Source organism: Dermacentor silvarum, chromosome 11, assembly GCF_013339745.2.
Source record: "Dermacentor silvarum isolate Dsil-2018 chromosome 11, BIME_Dsil_1.4, whole genome shotgun sequence".
NCBI classification, from domain to species: Eukaryota; Metazoa; Arthropoda; class Arachnida; order Ixodida; family Ixodidae; genus Dermacentor; species Dermacentor silvarum.
This window is the reverse complement of record NC_051164.1, coordinates 71828870-71851085: the sequence shown is the minus strand read 5'-3', so window position 1 is coordinate 71851085 and position 22216 is coordinate 71828870. Positions and strand designations below refer to the sequence as shown.

At 44.8% G+C, this 22216-nt stretch overlaps 1 pseudogene; it reads left to right on the top strand.

Moving 5' to 3' along the window:
• The first annotated feature begins 8924 nt into the window (after nucleotides 1–8924).
• Nucleotides 8925–18101, top strand: LOC125941325 (uncharacterized; annotated as a pseudogene).
• Nucleotides 18102–22216: the final 4115 nt, after the last annotated feature.

The window sequence follows — 22216 nt, the reverse complement described above, 5'->3', positions numbered from 1 at the left end:
CATGGTGGTGGGAGGGTGGGTGGCGTACAGTCGACGGCAGTCTTGAGATTCGTGGGTGACGCAATGCTTGCTACCCTGTTATGCTGCGACTGTTGCCGGAAACAAACTCAGAGGTTCTCTTTTTCCTACTCCTACTCTTTCCTACTCTTTTTTTATTATATGGTATTTAGGAGATGTTGGCGCCTTTAATTGGCGCCGGCTACTCCTTTTCACATAGAGGTATGAAAGAAAACAAGAAAAAAAGAATGAACCTACACGCATTAAAATTAAATGTCAACTCCAAATCACAATAACACAAAGTCCAGTCACATAAGTGCACTAATACCACACTAATACTGAAAGTCAACTCAGAAACTCAGAAACACAGCAACACAAAGTTCAGTCACAAAGGCGCATTAAGTTAAACACAAAATCTAGTCACATAAGTACACTAATGTCACACTAAAACTGAAAGTCCACTCAGAAAAAGGGCACAGAAAGTTCAGTCACATAGCTTCACTAAAGTAAACACAAAGTCAGGTCACGTAATTATACTAAAATCACGGCACATAAGACAGCATGGATTCGATTCAAAGGAAACTACATCAACCCAGGTGTTGAATTGACCATAGAGTGAGTTTATCACAGGTAAACACTTTTTTCAATAGCTTCCGAGAATATTGCTCGCTTCTAGAAATCTTTGGAGGGCCATTAATGATCGTCTTTGCAACGAATATGTTGGCCAAAGACCTAATATCTTCCTGAGGCTGAAGGACCTGCGGTCTAATGTCTCTATAGAACGTGCTAAACGTTGTCTGTGTTTATCGTGTCGCGGACATTCTAACAGGAGATGCTGCACATCCTCATCCGCGTGGCCACAAGTACATTCCGGACTATCAGCTCTTGAAATTTTTTGTAGAAAATGTTTTGTGTACGCAGTACCGAGCCACAGACGGTGATTGAGTGTTTCGAAGGCTCTGGTTGTATTTAATGTGGATGGGATTTTGAATTGAAGTGCAGGGTCAATGTGAAATAAATCTGCAGATTTCGAGTTCTGATCAAACCATGTCGCTTTGCAACCACGGACTGAGATCTGTCTTAGTATGTGTCGCAATTCTCCTTGCGTTAGAGGGAGACCGTGTGTGTCTGTATTACAATGTGCTTGTCTAGCAGCCATGACTGCTGCAACATTCCCAGGGATATTGCAGTGCCCAGGTATCCATTATAACATTATTGTGCGAGTTTTTTCACTTGCCTTTGTGAGCTCCTTTAGTGTCTCATAAACTAACGCCATGTTTTGGGAATTGCTGATGCCACCACGAAGTGACGACAAAGCTGCTTGTGAGTCACAAAGGATGACCCATTGGTTCCCTTTTTGTGTCGAAATTATGTATCGTAACACAGACAATATAGAAAAAAGCTCTGCTGTAGTTGATGTCGTGTGAGAAAGTTTAAACGTCTGTATTCGGTTCCATTCTGGAATGACAAATGCAGCTGTAGAAGAATTTGCTTGACAAGAACCGTCTGTATACGCTTGAATATATCCAGGGTAGCGAAAGTATATCTGGTACAGCGCCAGTTGTTTGGCTGCTAGCATAAACATGTCTCGTTTGGGAATAATTCCGTCAACCAAAAGTTCAATTTCTGGGGCGACAAGTCCCCATGGCGGTTAGGAAATATCTGAGATCCAAAATTAGTTGTGTGGTAGTAGATTTTTTTGCACTTGAATTACAGTATTGATGTTCGCCCTGTCTCTCTCAATAAGTGTAATTGCTAGGGGGTGCCTTTTGTGCTGCACTGAAATGCGAAAGTAGTGTCGACAGGTTTGAACCGTCCTCATAATTGGAAATGGAGGATGACGTGCCTCTGCAATTACTAAGGAACTTGAGGCTGCTCGGGGAATACCTAAGCATACTCTAAGGCTCCTACCTATTAACCGTTGAAGTCGCTCTTCAGATGAACGGGAGATTCCATGAAGAACAGGTGAAGAATAACCTATTTTTTGCTTTATAAGTGCATTATGCACTTTCAGTAGAGAAGAAACCGACCCTCCCCATGTCGTGCCTGCTACGCGGCGAAGAACATTTATTGTTGAGTTTATTTGTTCTTCGAGTGCTTTAATGTGAGCATTCCAAGAAAGTTGTCTGTCTAGCATAACCCCCATAAATTTGTGTTGTTTTACTATGTCTAAACGTTGCCCCTTAAGGCACAGCTGAAAGTCTTTTAGGCATCCTCTGGTAAATGGTAGCACAGCCGTCTTACTGTAAGGCAGCTCCATTCCTCTTTCTTTTAAGAATTTGTCCACAATGCTTAGGCCTTCCTGCAAAGTTGATCGGACGAGGCTAGCAGATGAACCAGAGGCCCAAATACAAACATCATCCGCATATATAGAGTAGTGTAGTTCAGGTGGAAGTCTCCGTGGTAAATCCGCCATTACACAATTAAATAGAAACGGGCTTAAGACACTGCCTTGTGGGACTCCTTGAATAAGATTATGAGAGGAACTTTTTCCTTCGCTTGTTTGAATAAATATTGATCTGCCATTCAAGAAGTTGGACATCCACCGTAGCGCCCTTCCAGAGACTCCCAGTTCTAGCAGACCACACAATATATGAGCATGACTGACTGTGTCGAAGGCTCGCTTAATGTCTAAAAAAACCGCTATTGTGACATTTCCCTTAGCTCGTTCTTGTTCAACATAGGTGACGATATCCAAAATTGCATTCATGGTGCATCGCCACCTTCGAAATCCTGTCATGTGATCTGGAAGTACTTCTGTTTGCTCACACCATCATTGCAGTCTAGTGTTAATCATTTTCTCCATGACCTTGCACAGTCAGTTCGTCAGGCTCACAGGAAGAAAAGACTCAAGAGATAAAGGAGTTTTACCAGGCTTCAATATAGGTATCACACGTGCTGTTTTCCAAGAGTCAGGGACATATTCCTTTTTCCACAAGTCATTCAGTAACTCCAAAAGTGCCAATCGACCATTAGGTCCCATGTTTTGCAACATGCTGTAAGTAATGGAATCTGGACCTGCAGCAGTCTTTTTCTTACAAGATGCAAGTGCACATTTTAGCTCAATCATAGAGAATTCATAGTCTAATTGCACATGCTGTGACTGAAAACACGCAAAAATTTTTTGTTTTGCCATTTTAACTGAATTTTGAAACTCAGGAAAAGTAATAGAAATGCTTGTTCTAGTAATAATCTTGCAGAATTCTTCAGCAATCTCTTAATTCTGAAGTATCTCTGGCTATTGAGAGAGCACGAAATGGTTGTGTTTCAACAACAGGGTGGCTTAATACACGAATAGTCATCCATATTCGAGGAACTGGCGTCAGGGGAGACAACGTATTGCAATATTCACGCCATCTTTTCCCCCCTAATTTTTGTAGTCATCTTCGCATGACTGAGTGGACTTGCTGCGAATTTCTATACGCTTTTATATTTCCACTGCGGCGGTAAGCTCTTTCTGCTCTTGTTATAGTTCTCAAGTGTTCATATTCTCCATCAACTGATGTGTATTCATCAGGAATGGGCACTTGTTTCGTACACAATTTTACTGTTTCTTCTATAACTGATGTGAGTGTCTCTACGTCAGTTTCACGATCTACTCGACTGGATAAGCGTTGACGAAGGAGCTGCCAATTTGTTATATCCACGTATCTTCGTTTCGCTGTGCTTTTTAACCGTGGATGTGATATGAGAATTGAGAAGTGATCGCTTCCACTTGTTTATGCGTCTGTTGTTCACCCAGTATCGGTAACAAGATCACTAGAGCATAGTGTTACGTCTATACAACTGGCATAGTGATATCCACGCATAAATGTCACAGATCCATCATTCAATACTGACAGATTGCATATTTACGCGGCGCATTGAACGATATTCCCACGTGCATCACAGTGGTTACTCCGCCATGTTACGTTGTGTGCGTTAAAGTCACCACTTATGAAAGTGTTTGATCTTGTGATGCTAAAAATAAATAATCAAATCATCAGTCGTAATACGTCTCGATGCTTGCAGCTATATGCTTACGATTGTTATACATTTTTTGCGAAACATACTTTGCAGGTAACATATTCAGGAAAGTCCGAACTGCTTGATTGAATAAGGTGACAGGGCTAATCTTTTCGAACGCAGAGCATTGTTCTACTGTTTCCCGATGGACGAGACGATTTATATATTATGTAATTAGAAATACGAAAATCATCATGTACACCAGCCTCTTGTATGCACAATACAGGGAAGCTGTATTGTGGAACCAACTTGCGAATATTAGCAGATTTGGATCGAAGGCTATTAGCGTTCCACTGAAATATTACGACATTTTAGTAACAACTATTTATAATAGCCATCTGGTAGCACTGATGTGGATAGTTGATTCATTATGGCTCCATAGACAACAGTGCATTTACCTCTGGAAGCTTGTTCGCCTGAGGTAGAGCTGTGACAATTGCTCGAATTGCAGCAAACAGCATAGGTAGAATCACCTGTCCAACAATGAGTGACGCGGTGTTATCCTGGAATGTCGATCTTCCGGCCGCCGTTTGCGGTGATCGCTGAGGGGTGTTCTGAGAGGATCGCTGAGGGGTGCTCTGAGAGGATCGCTGAGGTTGTCCAAGCTTAGGTCGCTGATATTGTTGTGACGTGTGGTCTCCTGTGGCGGTAGCGGAATGATGACTCCGCTGTCTCTGGGACTCTTGCCCAGCTGGTTGCTTTAATGCCGACGCATACGATGGTTGTTTTGATTTCTGTTCAGTTGCTGTAAACTGACGATTTTTCGCTGGGCTTACTACATCAAGATTCGGAAGAGGCTCCTTGTGTCATGGTTGCTTCCCATGAATTAGTTCATGTTTGCGTAGCATGGATGCGGCCTTATTCTGTGGAAATCCTGAGAAGGAAGCCGTATGGTTACCCGCACAATTTGCACATTTAGGCTGTCGTACAGACTTGCATTCAGTGTGCTCATGGTTCTCGGAGCAGATTTTACATCGACGTGATCCGCGACAGTTTTTTTCCAGGTGTCCAAACCAAACCTCTGACAATTATAACACCTCAACGCAGGACCAAGGTACTCTTCCACCGGGTGGCTGGTGAACCCCAAGTGGATTCTCTGAGGCATAGGCTTATCATCTCTGAAGTGAAGGATTACACTGTATAAAGAGCGGGATTTAACTGTACCATCCTCCAGTCGATGGTATCTTGCTTGGCGGCGGACTGATATTACTCCAAAATCTTTCAAGAACTCGAGCAGTTGTCCTTCAGTCTATTAAAGTGGCACGTTATGAATCTTGACGACATTTCGCGTGTACGAAGCCGGTATGTAGGGCTTAGCTTGTAGTCCTGCTACTTCCTGTAGTAAAAGCAGGTTTTTCGCCGATGCCACTGAGGCAACAGACACTGAGAAACGGCCGTCTCCGTTTACTCGGAACGACTGCACTTTTTCCTTTGCCGCCAACACAATTTCTGAGGAAACACGATTTGGACTCACTTGCCAAAAATTGTGTCCTTCTTCTGACGATCGGAATACCACTGGGATTCCTTCACTTCTTTTCTTTTTGTAGGTCACAGATGTGAAAGGTGCTTCATCACACTCAATGTCTTCATAATCGCTTAGGTCATAGTTTGAAGTATTGTCGTTATCTTGATTGTGAGTTTCCTCAAGATGAGGTCTCTTGCTCTCACCTTCGCTGGGTTCCACCATGGTCACCGGAGGCGGGCTATCAGCACCTTGATGTTCAAGGACTAGCCGTGCCGGCTTGATGATATCATTCGCATGATGCACGTTGGCAGAATCTTGGACGCGCTCCTGCGTTTCACTCATGTGCCTCAAAACACGCTGGTGGTCATAGGACTCGTGCCGCCGTTCTCGGCTGCCTACCGCCGTAGCGGTTGGAGACACTCCGACGGAGAAGGTAGTGAAGGCTTCGTACCTGGTTCCAATGGGCTCGTAGGTCGCTACACTTCTTCTCACTCAATTTCTGAGTAATGAAGTCCAAGCACAATGTAAAGAAATAGTAAAACTGAAGTAAAAGGCGAGCAGCAAATAACAGGGCCAGCGCCTCGGAGAACTTCTTCTTCTCTCCTCTTTCCTACTCTTTTCCTACTCTTGAGTGGCATGTACAATTAGTCGATACAGAGACATGTATTTTCCCCTTACCATCATAGAAAAATGACATGGTGGTTACCGCAGTTTTCCGCCTAATGAAATTTTGTAGAAAGATAGAATTTCATATTCCGGATTATCCATTATAAGGTTGGAGCTGTTATGTGCCTAGGTTGTAAGGGAAAATATTGCGCATAAAGGTGCTGCCAAGCCACTTCTAGCACAAACTTGTTTCGCTGCCTATCGGCCGCTCCGAAAGCAGCTGTTCCGGGAGGGTTGTACCGTATGCTTCCCGCTTCTCTGGATAACGCAATAACTTTAGCAGAACGGCTGCTTTCAGCAGCGGGCAACAGACGGAGAAACAAGTTTATGTTTGCACCGTCTGGGTGGCACTTTGCATTCCCCATAAACAAATTTGGTTTTGTTTTTCTAGGAAATAAACCAATCAACTGTGTAAACCGTTACATCAAATGATCCGACACATGAAACGCGATCTTTCTGCAAAATTTTAGTAACAACAGGAGAGCAGCATGATCATCATATGTATGCGATTTTGAGAGAAAAACGCAACAAATGTAACACCCCCTTGCAATCCAAACGCCGTGATTGTCACTTGCATGCATGTAGGAGACACGGGTGGCAATGTTGAAGCCACATGCTTTTAGGGTAACCGTTTTGCGCATGACCTGCACTGACACTCAGACCGACGTCCGTGCCCTGTCGGCGCCTTTCGATCGCAAGGTGGTCCACCGCGGACGACTTGCTGTGTCCTGATCACGTGCATCATGACCACCAAGTGGAATGACATCATTGAATGGGATAAAAATTGCACCCGGCAACGAAAAGGAACAAATAAAGGATATATTGCTCAATTTACGGAGAGGAAGATGTTGAATAAATAAAATTAAATTATGGGGTTTTACATGCCAAATTAAACCACCATCTGATTATGCGGCACGCCGTACGTAGTGGGGGCCTCTGGAAAATTTGGACCACCTGGGTTTCTTTAACGTGCACCTAAATCTAAGTACATGGGTGCTTTCGCATTTCGCCCCCATCGAAGTGCGGCCGCCGTGGCCGGGACTCGATCACGCGACCTCGTGCTCAGCAGCCTAACACCATGATATAGTGCCTAGCTACAGTGCCTACAGTGCCTACTTGTAAGTATATTCTAGGCACTGTGCTATAGCCACTGAGCAACACGGCGGGTCAGAGGATGTTAATAGGACTCACTTCGAAAGAATAAAACAAAAATCAAAGTGCATCACGATCGGCCTCTTCCTGACGCTCTAATCACTGTTACTAGATTACTTTAATAATAAGGTAATCTAGTAACGTTGGCTTTAATGAACTTGCGCGATCTGCAAAGCGTGGCAGAGCGATGCAAAACCGAGTGCTGCGCCATCCGCCGTCGCACAGCATGCCGTAAGACAGCTCCCGGCACTTCCGCGCCCGGGAGCCTCGACACCACTCTGTATGACGGCAGATGGCGCAGTAATCAGTTTTGCATCGCTTCATCACGCATTGCAGATCCGGAAACTTTTGCAGCTGACAGTACTAGGGTGGCTAGAATAACAGTACTATTATGCTTTGCCGCGATTCATCAAAAGTCAGAACGTTAGACGGAAGTTGGATACGTAAACCACGTGATGTAAATATCCGGCCTAGCTCTTTGCAAATGGTGCCACCACCGGAGTGCGTCGTTTGGGCGGCTAACATGGTTGAGCACCGTGATGCAGCCTGACTTCGCCAGCGCGTTCACTTATACTACTGATTTCGCATTGCGGCGACAAAGGCACTGTGCGTCTACTCGCCACGACTTGTCCGTACATTCCAGCTCCTAGGGCCTCGGTGCCTGAAGTGGTACTGCGGCGGTAGCTGTACGCGCGGAATTGTTCCCTGTTGTGCGCTTTCGTAAGATCGCTGGTACGTGCAGATCTTGTACGTCGTCTGCTCACTATTGGAAAAAGTGAATACCAGCCCTACAGAGCAGGAGCGATTCCTCCGAGCTCTACCGGTTAACACATTCCTCCACCCAACCAGAAACCACCTCATAGCCCCTACACAATTCTCTCCACAATGCCGCTTCTGCGCAGAGCCCGGGTCCCTCAGGCACATAGTAGGGGGCTGCAGAGAGGCACCACTAAATCCTCCGAACCTTTACCACACCGAAGAGCTTTGGGAGAGAGCCTTGGCCAGCTCCGCCCTCGAAGATCAGCAACGGCTGATTGCGAGGGCCCAAGATGCGGCCTGAGCTCAAGGCATTCTGGATTGAGGATGCCTCTCCAAAGCTGCATTTACACATTAAAGATGTTTATTCTCTCTCTCCCAGCCCTACAGGCTCGCATGCACAGGCTGCCTTCGGTCGAAGGGAATTGTGACAAAGGTAAGTACTGGCATATGTGTTTTTATATCAAACGTAGACAGAGAGAGAGAGAAGTGTAATGATACGAAATGCAGAGAGGTCGGCCTGAGGTAAATTCCTCTAGCCAGCTACTCGGCGTTGGGGGAAGGGGAAGAGGTGAAGAAAGAGGCGCATGAATATCAAACGTACGCGCCCACACACTCAGCACATAAGAGTAGACGAGTAATTTTAAAGAGATTTCTGCATAAACGAAATTCTTACTTGTAAATTTTGTCTAATGACATAATTTTGTCTTTGGAAATAATGTATTGTAATTAAAAATTGTTTCAATTTCACTGTTAAAGAAGGATGTCATAGCTGCTTAGTGTTTTTTTATACGGAGAGACATGTACATTGTCTTGCTTGTTTCCCTACAAGATAAGAACAAAAGGTAACACTTCGCGTAATTCTGGCATGCCTTTTTTTCAGATGCCAGGCATTCACTACTATCGCTACCCACGGTGTGGCTGCCACAGGTTCTCACTGAAGTTGCTCTTCAGGCACCTGCACTCAGCCCATGGCCACGAAGAAAATTGGGTGTGTGGCCTGGAAGGTTGCATGCAGACTTTCAGGTTCTCCGTTTCATACAAAAGACATGTGTATCGCAAGCACTGTGAAGCGTTGCAAGTGAAACAGCAACTTCAAGAAAATGTGCCGGTGGAAACAGCTCAGAGCAGTGTGGGAGCAGCAGAAGAGACCTTATGTACCCAGGAGGGACAAGAAGAAATCCACAACGAAGGTGCCCCTTGTGAATCCGCTGATGTTCCCAGTGACTATGTAAGGCATCTTTCCATCATGTTTTTTAAAGTGGAAGGAGGTAAGACGTCTTCCAGAGTCAACACTGAATGAAATAGCAAATGACGTCATCACATTTGTTACAACTGTCTTGGAAGATGACAAACTTCTATTGAATGGTGAAATGTCCTCCAGTCTAAGAGAAGCACACAAAGACCAATTACGCGGGCTGATGACCGAATGTGGCCGCTACACATACTGGACAAATCATTTCGCACTTGTTGAGCCGAGAACTGTAATGCTCGGAGAGTCTCATGGAAAGCGGGGCACTATGGAGTATGTGCCACTATGTGATGTGCTAAAGTGTATTCTGGAACATCCTCACCTTTCAGGTGACTTCAACAGTGATGTCAATATACCTGACCATATGTGCTCAGTGTTTGATGGTAGTGGTTTTAAGAAGCATCCTTTCTTTGCTGGTAACGAGAGCAAGATTTGCTTGCAGTTGTACGCAGATGAATTCGAGGTGTGCAACCCACTAGGCAGCCAACGGGGAAAGCACAAGTTAACTGCTGTGTACTTTTCTTTGCTAAACTTGGCTGTACAATATCGCTCAGCACTTTCAGGCATTAACTTGGTGCTTCTAGTGATGGCAAGCACGTTTGCACATATGGCTTTACCAAGGTTCTTGCTCCTTTGCTGGATGATTTGGCCATATCAGAAAACGATGGCATAGTTGCAAACGGAAGACTAATGAAAGGGTCTGTTTTTATATTAACTGGTGATAACCTTTCTAGCCACCGAATTGGTGGGTTTAAGGCGTCGTTCAATCAAGGGAGAATATGTAGATTCTGCCTGGCACTGCACCACGAGGTCAACTATAAGCATTTAGAAACTGACTTAGTGATGCGAACGCCAGAAGGTGACCAACACCATTTAAACATGTTGAAGGCAGGGCTACCAACTGCATCACTGTACGGTGTCAAGGACGCTAGCCCACTGCTTGTACTTCAGGGCTTTGACCCATCTCAACATTTGCCACTAGATTTAATGCATGACTTGCATGAAGGTGTTATACCTTTCACATTGAAGCACATTATTGTTAATTTCACAAGGTTGTTTTTCACTCGGACAGCTGAACAAATTGATCAATGAATGGAATTACGATCCGTGCGACGCAAGGAACAAACCAGAGGCAATTTCTAAGGATTTCCTTTATGGAAAAACTACCCTTAAGGGTTCTGCATCTCAAGTTTTTGCCCTATTTCGCCACCTTTCTTTTTTTGTGGGTGATCTCGTACCAGCGGGGAGTGAAGTCTGGCAACTCTACTTATTTCTTCGAAAAATAGTGGACATCATCATGAGTCACAAAATCCCAGTCTCGTACATAGCTCATTTGCAGCGAAAAATCCACCTTTTTTGTGCAGAGTTTAGGACACTGTTTCCATCGTCTTCATTTACTTGCAAGATGCATTGCCTTTCATTACCCGTCTGGTATTGAGAAATTTGGACCACTAGTTAACATCTCGGCGATGCGTTTTGAGGCAAAACACCAATACTTTAAAGATATTTTGCGTAAAGCTCACAATTGGAAGCGCGTTTCGCACACTCTTGCCATGCGACACCAGTTCTGTCAGTGTTTTTATTTTATTTCTGGAGATGACAAAGCATGGCAGTTACAAGTGGTTGTCGGTCTGTGCTGTATGAGCACCTGCCTTGCTGTGTTAAAGAGTTCATCTCGCAACATGACCTGCAGTGCACTAATTCTTTCAGTACAAATTGTGTGACTGTATATGGCAGATCATACCGACTAGGATGCAGCCTTGTCCTTAATGTTCCAGATGACAGCTTGCCTGAGTTTGTGCATGTTTGTGGACTGTTTTATTTGGACAAAGTGCTTTTGATCATGCTAGAGCTACTTGAGACTGTTCGCTTCGATGAACACTTCCATGTGTTTGTTGTTAGCACAACTGATAAGTACAAAGTTATAACCTCATTTTCAGAGTTTGCAACAGAGCCACTGTACATACATAAGCACATGGGACGCCGTGTTATAAGCGCACGCCATTCCTTTTGCTAAACATATATTGACTGCGTTTGCCTTACTAATTCTTAATTTCTTCATGTCAAATGGCAAGCTTAGTTTTTTTCACCCAGAACTTTTTTAAAGTTGCATGGTTGTAGTGTGATGTGTCTGCTCCTTGGGATTACTGGTGGTTTCTGAGTTTTGCAGTTGGATTGCGTATTTATTTAATACGATGAAATGATACTGGTGAAAACAAATTCTCTATTGTAGTGCTATTCTTCAATAATTTATTGTGCTTTGTTTGCAAGGTACTCAAGTACATAAACAGTGAAAAAGTAATAAAAATCTATTTAACACACTGGTAATTTGCATATTTCTTTGACTAAAAGCTAGAACAGCTGGTGGGCTCTTGTAGAATCATGTTCATGTCGTCTAACACGATTATTAAAAGGGAATATCTGTCGAATTTACTCTGTATATACCAGGCATTTCACCAGGGATATAAAGAGAAAAAGAAACACAGCACCGTGAACATAACAAGTGATACAGTTCAAAGCCGCGACCATAAATAATTAGTGGTTGCGGCCATGAAACGTACATTTCAGGAAGACTAATATCCATAAAACTACTTCTTTTTCATTAACATTTTGATAGGGCATATTGTTATTTCAAAATTGAAGCCAGACAATATGGGAAGTTTAGCCATCTGACAGAAAAAGTGTCAGCGGCACCAGCCTCGCAAAATATACACCTGGCATATTATCATAGTGGCATAATGCATTATTGTTCCAGATACATGTACCAGAAAGTTTTTCTCGAAAAATAGAAAGGAGAACATCATTGCAAGCTTTTTAAGAGGAATATCTTAAAAACTTGTGTCGCTCACCAAATTCGCACTTACTGGGTACATTTTGCGTACAGGCCGACTTGAATTTTGCAATTACCGCATGCTCTTTAAATTGAAAATAATAGCTAGCCGATTGCAATAAGTACATATGGAGTTTAATACTATAGGATATATATACACTTGACATGAATTGCCTTGAATACTTTATTACCGAATAAAGCGCCTTTAGTATCACCAATGCTCTGGGCATGTTATATATAGCCTTTGTAAAAGACCCATGCGTACACATATATATGTGCATATACGTATTTGTGTGTGTAACTTACACCCTTCTTGAGCATAAATAAACACCCTTGGTGCCAATCGGAGGGTGTTAAAGATGTACGCACCCTACTAGTAGTAGTAGTAGTGTAGTATTGTAAAATAATGGCACAAGGGTGTTAAAGAGTGTACTCAAGAGTGTTAAATGAGAATACACCCTTTTTACACTCTTTTGGGTGTAGAAACTTTTACTGTGTAGCTTGCGTCAGGTGTTCTAGAAACTTCGGCTTCACTGGTTGCCATGGCTACTGCGCGGCTGGCTTTCTGTGAAACACCATACTTTTTACGGCTAGCTTGAACAGCTTCGCTGTTCAAAACTTCGTTGAAACTGCGCCGAAGTACCTCTTCAGATCCATTCGGCCCCTCCGTAATTCCAAAGACAACCAAGTTATTTCGACGATTTAAGTCCTCCAGTGCCGTAAGCTTACTTTGTTGCTGCATGATTGTGTTTTGAAGTTTATTGAGTTTACTCTCGAATTTCTCTAAACGCGCACCGAACTTATTCAGAAGCTTTTCAGTTTCAGTAAGTTTTCAATTTCACTTCCTTCAAGTCGCTACGAATAGCCTGTTGACCTGTTAACAGCTTTTCGAGCATCAGAGCATTGCTAGGACCGGGAGTTCCTTCGACATCCCCGCACAGTAATAATCTGCAGACATGAATAATCACATACGATGGAGAGCAGTGTGCGTGGGCTTGGTAGAACAAATAGACACCTATCGCAGTCTCTACAGGTACACATATAACTAACCGGAAATATGTAAGCAGATCACATTGTGAACGTGCCGCCGTTGGTTCCACCAAGCCGATAAAGATCGGCCGCAGGGCGTCATCGGAGCTGTACGCTCCGATGACGTGATGACGCTCACGGGTATCACATGCGCGGCGAAGTTCATGTTGACAGGGTTGATAGAACGACGGTAAAACTTGCTTGCCAATGCTGCGTTGATTAGCTCTCTTGCACCATTCACACACGTGTGCGTGCTCACTCCGGTGACCGAGAGCAGCAAGGCAGTATACTAGTATGCAAGCAGAGCGCATCGTGAATGCCCCGCTGTTGTTTCCACCAAGCCCACTCGAGCATAAAGAAGGTAGGAGCATGCTGAACATGTACGTGTCCTCTGACCACAAGAACTGGGATGACGTCTTGCCATTTATCACGTATGCATATAACACAGTGAAGCATGAAACAACCGACTACAGGCCTTTCTACCTTCCTTATGCCCGATCGCGTTAGACTTAGCTTGACAGCATCCTACCGTTTTTTTCTACATACCGAAGATTCAATCGCCAAGACACTCTGGCTTACCAAAGAAGGCCAACGGATAGCACGTCTTCGCACGGTGGCATCGCAAAACCGCTCAAAGCAGCGGCAGGACAGCGCTCATTAATCAGTTTCTTTTCAAAAATGCAATTTATTGTTGCATTGGACACCACAGTGCAGGTGCGGCTTGTGCCGCCAGTTGCTGTCGCGCTACGTTTGACCGCTCGCCCTTTTAAACCGTTTGAGTGACTTAAATTACGTGGTCGCACGCCTCTTGTCTACAGGTCGGCGGTCTAGGGAAACCCAACTTGCACATGTTGTGCATCTTAAGCGCTATTATCCCGACACTGAACAATGACTCTCCCAGCTGGCTTCATCTGCGAAACGGGGGTAGTAACGCGGCGTAAGAGAGAGGTTGAAGAAAATAAGAACGACGATGGTCTCTGCAGTGAGTAGCAGCAGTTCAACCGCTATCTTCCCGAACGATAATCTCTGCCAGCCATCTGTAAATAAACACACAATCAACCGTAACAATACCCAAAGCACTTGGCATCTAACGCCCCACACGTGATAGCATTTCAGTGGCTTATAGTACATTGTGGTATAATAGGTAATGAAAAGGCGGATGAGGCAGCCCACGAAGGCTGTGATCAATTAAATTTTATATAAGATTTTTTCCCCTAAAATTCAGGCTTCAGCTTTGGCGAAGCGATACGTACTCCATGAACGACATAGAAGATGGCCTTCACCTTCAAGCAATTACAACATGATACTTAGTAGTGCAAAACTCGTAATTAAAGACAACAGTGAAAGGCGAGAGGAAAGGAAAGACGAGCGCTACACTCACAATGGTTTATTCCGAAGCAAGGCATCCTATATATACACAAACATACGCATGCGCAAGCGCATAAAATACACAAAATGCGCCAGTCAGCCGATGGCAGTGTAGTCAGATTATATGCTTAACAATCTCATTTCAGAATCATATATTGTAACAGTCGTTTGTCTAACGCAGGCTAGACCATTGATTTGGATGTGGTAGGCCTCTAACAGTTCACGAGCAGTTTTGTTCTTGCTTTTGCCCAGGATCCTGACATTAAAAAACAGCGGTTGACAGTATGGACAAGACCTGCAATGCGCAGACAAGTGCGCGGAGGTATCGTTCTTTAGAATATTTGCGTGGTCTCTCATTCGGTCGTTGACGCAGCGCCCCGTTTGCCCAATGTAGCACTTGCCACAGCTGAGGGGAATGAGGTAAACCACTCCAGTGGAGCAATGCACGTAACGCTGAACGTGCTGTACTGTGCACCCGTTCGTAGCGCCACCCGTGAGTCGAGGGCAGAGACGGGCCAGCTTTTTCGGGGCGGAAAAAACCACTGGTACTCCGTACCTGTTCGCCACCTTCTTAACGTTGTGGCTAACCTTGTGAATGTACGGCACCACTTGTGCCTTTTTTCTAGCGTTGCGCTCGACTTCATCGCCAACCTTAGGCTTTTTGTTGCCTTTCAGCTTCGGGAGCAAAGATTCCCCCACTGACGTCAACACCGAGCGAGGGTAGCCGGCTTTTAAAATCCGCTCAATCTGATTGTCAAAACTCCTCTTGATCCTGTGAACACATGATTTCTTAAGCGCAAGGTTATGTGTTTGCGCATGCGTATGTTTGTGTATATATAGGATGCCCTGCTTCGGAATAAATAGTTGTGATTGTAGCGCTCGTCTTTTCTTTCATCTCGGCTCTCACTGCTGTCTTTTATTTCGAGTTCTGCGCTACTAAGTATCATGTTCCGTAAACACCAACTAGCCCAAGAAGAAGTTATTCTGAAGCAATTGCAAGTTTATGTGCAATAGCATGAACTGGCCGATTGAGCGAAAAAGCCGTTGTCTGTGGCAGTGGAACGGAACCTAAATTCTCATTGACTGCGACGCCACGTCACGAATGCGCCTCGACGGAGGAGAGCGAGCGAATAAGGGGTGGAATTCACTAAGCTGCACTGTTCGTAGGCAATCGTACGCAATCTTATAGTCAAAACGTTTCTACGCTAAGATAAGGGTGCAATCGAAGTGGCAGCGCATTTAACTTACGGCGTCTTTGAGGGTGAGGAGGAATTGAAGCTCGCATTAAACGACAAAAAATGAAAGAAGTGCGGTCAACTGATTGCTTGATGACACATCATGCATCTGTAGTTGAGCTTCCTTTCCCGGGCGTCTGCTACAGCGCCGACAAGGCAACCACACTCGTCCCCCGCACCACCGTGAAAAGAAGGGCAGCGAGAAAGTAGCACATTCCTTTCACCTTTCTGAGAGAGACATGACTGATGGACACATGGCGACATATTTGGCGCGGAAAGAGACACTCAGGCAGAGCAATTGCCGGCCAGGTCTGGCAGGCTATCCCCGCCTTTAGCAAGGTCACCATCGCCGCCCCCACCACATGACAAAAACGACTAAATGCCTTTATTCCGATAATAGTTATGCAAAGTAATCAAGCTCCATAATATAAGGTTCATAAGGGCTCAAGTCAAACGGCTCAGCGCCCGTACGTTCATCGCTACGGTATGTGATCGCGCTGCGCAAGGTTGCAAGTGCGGTTCAAAGGCTGCGCATAGGCTTAATATTGTTACGGCGCAACCAAGAGTGGCGCCAGTCAGAAGGCGAGTTGACGTGTAGAGGTGTCATCGATGTGCCCTCATAAACATTACTTCGCGCCGGTCTCGATCTTCTGGGCCCTTTTCCGACAATGAAATCTGGCAATAAGTGGGTCGTTGTACGCGATCACGCCAGCTTTGCCCACAAGCTGTACCAGTGAGGTGGCGGATTTCCTTTTATATGACATCATCATCCATCACGGCGCACCCCGGCGGCTCCTTACCGTCCCCAGTTGTTGGAGACCTTCGCTCCTGCTCTGCCGAGCACAAGCATTCCACCGACTACCAACCTCACACAAACGGACTCACTGACCGGCTCAATCGCACGTTGACAGAAATGCTGTCTATGTACGTTTCGGAGGACCACAGTTATTTGGATAGCACGTTACCCTTCGTGACGTTCGCCTATTATCCGTCCCGTCACGAGACCACTGACTTTTCACCATTTTACCTTCTGCTCGGTCGCCACCCTACCCTGCCCTTTGAAACATTGCTTCCTTCCTCGACGACCACTCCCACTGAATATGCCCAAGACGCCTTCGCCCGGGCTCACGCGGCTCGCCAGATTGCCGGATCCCGGCTCACTGATTCTCAAGCCGCGCTGAAGATACGATCCGACAGCCGACATCGAGACGTTCGATTCGCTCCTGACTCCGTTGTCCTCCTAAGGACACCATGTCGATGCATTGGCTCGTCTGCATGAAAACTGATGCCACGCTACACCAGGCCCTACACGATATTGCGTCAGCTTGGCGATTTGTGAGGTTGGTGCCTTATAGTTAGCGCCGAGACGGTGCCTTTCTAGACGGGGGTTATGTTACGGCGCCACCAAGAGTGGCGTCAGTCAGAATAAGACGATTGGAAATGTAAAGGTGGGCTCGGTCTCGACAGCCATCTTGTTTATGTATCGTCTCTTTTGTAAATAGTGTAAATACATCTTTATATGTTAGGAATGGATGGTTACATTTTTAATCGACTTACTATTTATGTTTCGTCGGTTTAGCCTGTACTTAAATAATCGCTTTCGATGCGGGGTTTTTTGTCGATTAATCGATTAATAGACTCTTTAGTCCGGGCACTTTAAAGAGGCTGAAACACAGTTATGTACTCATGCAAGTACCTATTTTAACGTTTGAAAGGTGGGACCAGGATAACAAATACAAGCGTATAAATGTCGGATCAAGAATTCTTAATTTGTTAAAGGGCAACTATAATTGCCACTAGTGACTGGTGAAGGAATAAACAATATATGTTAAAAATGGCACTTACCGAGTGAAACCCTGTAAGATTAAACAAGAAATAGAAAAAAATGGCACTAATTACGAAACATTCCGCAAGTGAAAGGCGAGTAGTAACTGAAGTATGCAAAAAATTGCAATATGAATAGGGAAAGGAGAAAATTATAGGATCATGTTATTGAACCACATGCTCTTTTCCACAGAGCGAAGGAATGTTAATTGACTGAGGTGTTTGGGTGACATCCGGCACCTTCTGTGACTGGCCAAGCAACCAGCGTGTGAGAATAGCCGCTCCGAAGCTACAGATGTTGCTGTAATCGACAAAAACTCCATCGCTATTTCAAATACGTACTACAAACCAACGCGCATGCTGTGCCATGTCTCCAGTGGACTGGGATTGGCGCGATGATCAACGACTAGGTTGTTACGGTATGCCTTCAATTTCGAAGGCATTGGGCTTTCCGAATCGTGATTCCTTTTACCTGTGCAGTTACAGCGAAGTGTCTGGTCAACGACGGTCCAGATACCATAAGAGGAGGCGCCGTATTCTGCCTAGCAAGATCCCCTTCTAGAGCACCAACCGTTTCAGAAACTTTTCCACCTGCCCAATGTTTTATTAGTCAAAATTATATTAAAGCTTTTCTTCCTATTGCCTTTCCTTGCGATAAATAATTAGATGATGTTGTTAACATTCTGAAGTGCCGGGCGATCATTGCCACCACGTGAGGATGTTCGAAAACATACTTCTTGTATCGCGGGTTCAAAATCGTTGCGGCAGCGTATGGGCGCAGGTGCTCGATGCCACTAAATCATGTGTTCACTTCTGAGAGCAGCTTTTGCTGCATATTGAGAGTGATGGGGTGACGGGGCTGGAAGTTGTCGATACCCTGTAAAATAAAATAAAACAAAATTTACCACATTTTAAAGACAACAATGTTTTTTATGCCACTTTTCTTTTAGCATGTATGCTGTCCAACAGTGTAAATTCAGGCATGCTTAACGGACATAGTGGCATACGAACTGCCGGCGTGTATGTGCGTACAGAGTAGCCACTCGAACTCTGAATTATGGAGTAAAGACAATACATGCTTTACGCCATACGCCATCGGGATTACATCGCTGAGTGTCACGGAACGACCCTTCGAAACCATAAGCGTGGCTTCCTCCAGCGGCTTTAGTAGGTCCTTTCGCCAAGGACGTCAAGCTCGAAACAAGAGATTAGATTGGGCGGCTTTCGCCGCTTGGCTTCTCTCGCCCTCCGCAGCTGTAAGAGCACCCGGCTGATAGGCTCGGACAACTTCAAGAAGCGTTCCTGCATCGTGCAGACTACGCATGCGTCGCACGTATCAGCGTGAACTGATTTACAGCACGAAGATTACGGCAACACGTGCCTGTGAATGCCGTTGACTATATATACCCTGGGTGTTTCCTGAATAAACGTTCTTTTCATTCTTGGATTCCGTCCAAACGATACAGTTCCAACATGTAATGGCAAGAATTCCACCTGGTTTTGACTTTATGGATTAATTTTAATGCATCATGCTCCTGCTTGCCGTCCTGGATCTGCATTTCCACCAATATTCGCGACGCAACATCGCTGTTGCGAAAGAAGCGAACAGTCCTCTTCACTTTCGTTAGCAGCGGCTGAAGGTTGACGAGGGGCATACCGTCGTCGTCGGGGGCATCGATATCAAGGACTTTCTGCAGCACAACCTCAGCCACTTGTTATTCCTCCGGGACCACCAGAACCTCACGTGCTTCAATTTCCTAAGGGGCTCTGGACACTGCTGGGCGAAATGCAAAAACGCCCGCTTGCTTGGGTTGTAGTGCACGCTAAAGAACCCCAGGTGGTGAAAATTAGTCCGGAGCCCTCCATTACGGCGTGCCTCATAATCAGAACTGGTTTTGGCACGTAAAACGCCAGAATGAAGACCAATGGTGGCAGCTTGACCTAGTTGGTTTAGAAGATGGGCTACACAGGAAATGTGCTTATCGGCACCAAATTCTTCGCTTACAACTGTCTTAATGTGCCGCCAACCATCTGTGATGACAGCCCGGACCTTCTTGTTGCCAATATTCCACTCTTCCCACAATTCACACATTGCTACGCGACGATTCAAACTTGTTTTCCTTTCTGGCATGTACTTAACGCCAGTTTCGACATTCACTAGTTTGGTACCCAAAACAGTAAGGCATTGTTTATAAGAGTACGTACCGAGAACATATTGTTACGCGTCATGCCAAAGAAAAACGGTTTCTCAGTTTTTTTTTTCAAATTTTCCAGAAAATATTTACCTTATATAAAATGAACCGTGAGGCCGTACGACCGCAATGTACTCTCATGCATCCAAATATCAGCCGTGAGGTTCAGATGATCAGCTGCTTGAATTCTCCGTCCATAATGTGCCCTGAGCTCTTCGTACTTCGCCTCGAGGCACTTTGTGACAGTAGGCTCAGTGGGAGGTTTGTAGAGTGGCTGCGATGCCTTTACGAACGTCTTGAAGCCGTCCATGGTTGTGCTCAAAGGCAAGTTGTCGTACGCGATCATGTATCCGAGAGCAGCAGTAGTATTCTCTGCAAGGACTCCTCCTGAAAAGCACCAACAGATAAAGTCACCTCGCCGTAGCCCTGGATAAGCTCCTCTTCTCGCTCTGCGAAAGTCACCGATCGCAAGTACAAAGACTTACTTGCAAACACAATAGCGCTGGAGAGGCACTGTTTTCATGGGTCCCGCAAATGAGGAAGAACCAGAGCCGCGAGGGCTTGTAGAGGCATTAGTGGGTTTTCTAGTTGCAACCCCAGTGAATATCTTACGTGAATCTGTTACATTAGATACAACGGTTTCGCGAAAGCTCTACTCACATATCCCTCGTTTTTTTAGAGCCCCAAGTGATATATCAATTGTATCCGCTTTATATGTTCTTTATATGTATATGGCAAGAAAAATGAAGAAAGCGCGTGAGAATTCAGATCGCCCATTAGAAGAGACAAGAAACATTGAGATGATTCCCAACTTTCATAAAATTTCCCACGGGCTGAAAATAGTGTCCCAAAAATTCGGCGTTAACTTGGTCTTTTCGGCCCCCCGAAAGCTTTCTGTCCTTTGCGCCCGCATCTCCGGCCGTGAACGAGATTAAGCCTGCAAAACCAAGCACCGAACAGAATTCACTAAGTGCGCGGTGGGGGTGCTTTATTCAATCCCCATGGCTTGTGGGAAAGTATATATCGGCCAGGCAGGGCAATGCTTAAATGAACGCCTCAGACAACACAACACGCTTCGATCGGGTACAGGAAGCAACATGGCGTTGCATGTGAAAGATTGCTACCGCTGCCCGCCTTTGTTTTACAGCACTAGCAGCAATAGCAGCACTAACTGCTTGAAGCGTTTTATATCAAAAAGAACGAGCGGGTTTGCATGAGCGACTCTTCCGCGTTTATCACAGAGAAAGAGTGGCGGTTTTTATTTATGTATGTATTTTTTGAAGTGCCCGTAGGGCATTGCGTAAGGGGGGGGGGGGAATAATCCCAACAGTGAATACACAACCAGATGAAAACGAAAAAGTACAATACATGGTAAAATTTTTAATGCAAATTTAAAAGAAAATGTGAGCACATAATACAGTAAAGAAGAGAAGACTAAGCAATGCGGAAATAACAAGAAGAGATACGGTGTACAGTTTAAAGAACACAATAAAATAAAAAGCGCATGGATACGTACATAACTCGTCAAAGCGTGTTATAGGAGATGTAAGGCAAACAAAATGTAACAAACAAAAAGGAAACGAAATCCTTAACAGGAAATCAGGGGTGAAAAAACTTCAAAATATGAACTCAGACATGCTAAACAATGGTCTCAGTGAAATGTGTAATAAGTTGTTGATGGAATGTATCAGGATCAGACAGAGATGCGATGTTGTCTGGTAGGTTATTCCATAATCTGATGGCTCGTGGAAGTGCATATGAATTAAAAGTTGAAGTGTCACCATAGATCCGTGTAAAACTCAAATTATTGTGCAATCTTTTGGACGTGCCAGATGGGACATCGAGGTGAATGGAACATAATCTACTGGAGTATTGGAGTGTACATACTTGTGAAATAATGTTAGTAGAGCGATGTCACGGCCTGTGCCTAAAGATTGGAGAGAAAGATCAGTTTTAATCTGAGTGACGCTTGAATGGTAGCTATGGTTTCTCCAGATGAATCGTGTGGCTCTATTTTTGATGGATTCTAATGTGGTCACCATGTTGTTATGATAGGGCGACCAAATGGAGGAAACAAACTCAAGTTGTGGGCGAACAAAAGTGAGGTAAGCTAGTTTGCGAATATTAGCAGATGAATTTCTGAGGTTATGGCGCAGCTACCCTAAAGACTTAGAGGCGACGGCGCAGATGAATGTGATATGAAATGACCATGGAAGATCTGATTAAAGGATAACACCGAGATATTTGTAATGGGAGACGTGAGGCAGTATAGATGTCTTGAATATTACATGTATTGCTAGAATGATTATGTTTGCGGCTAAACGAGATGACTTCACATTTCGATACGCTAAGTGTCATTAACCATGTCTTGCACCCCTCCTTGATAAGATAAAGATCTGATTGAAGTGCCAGGTGGTCATTAGCAGATTTAATGGGGCGGTAGAC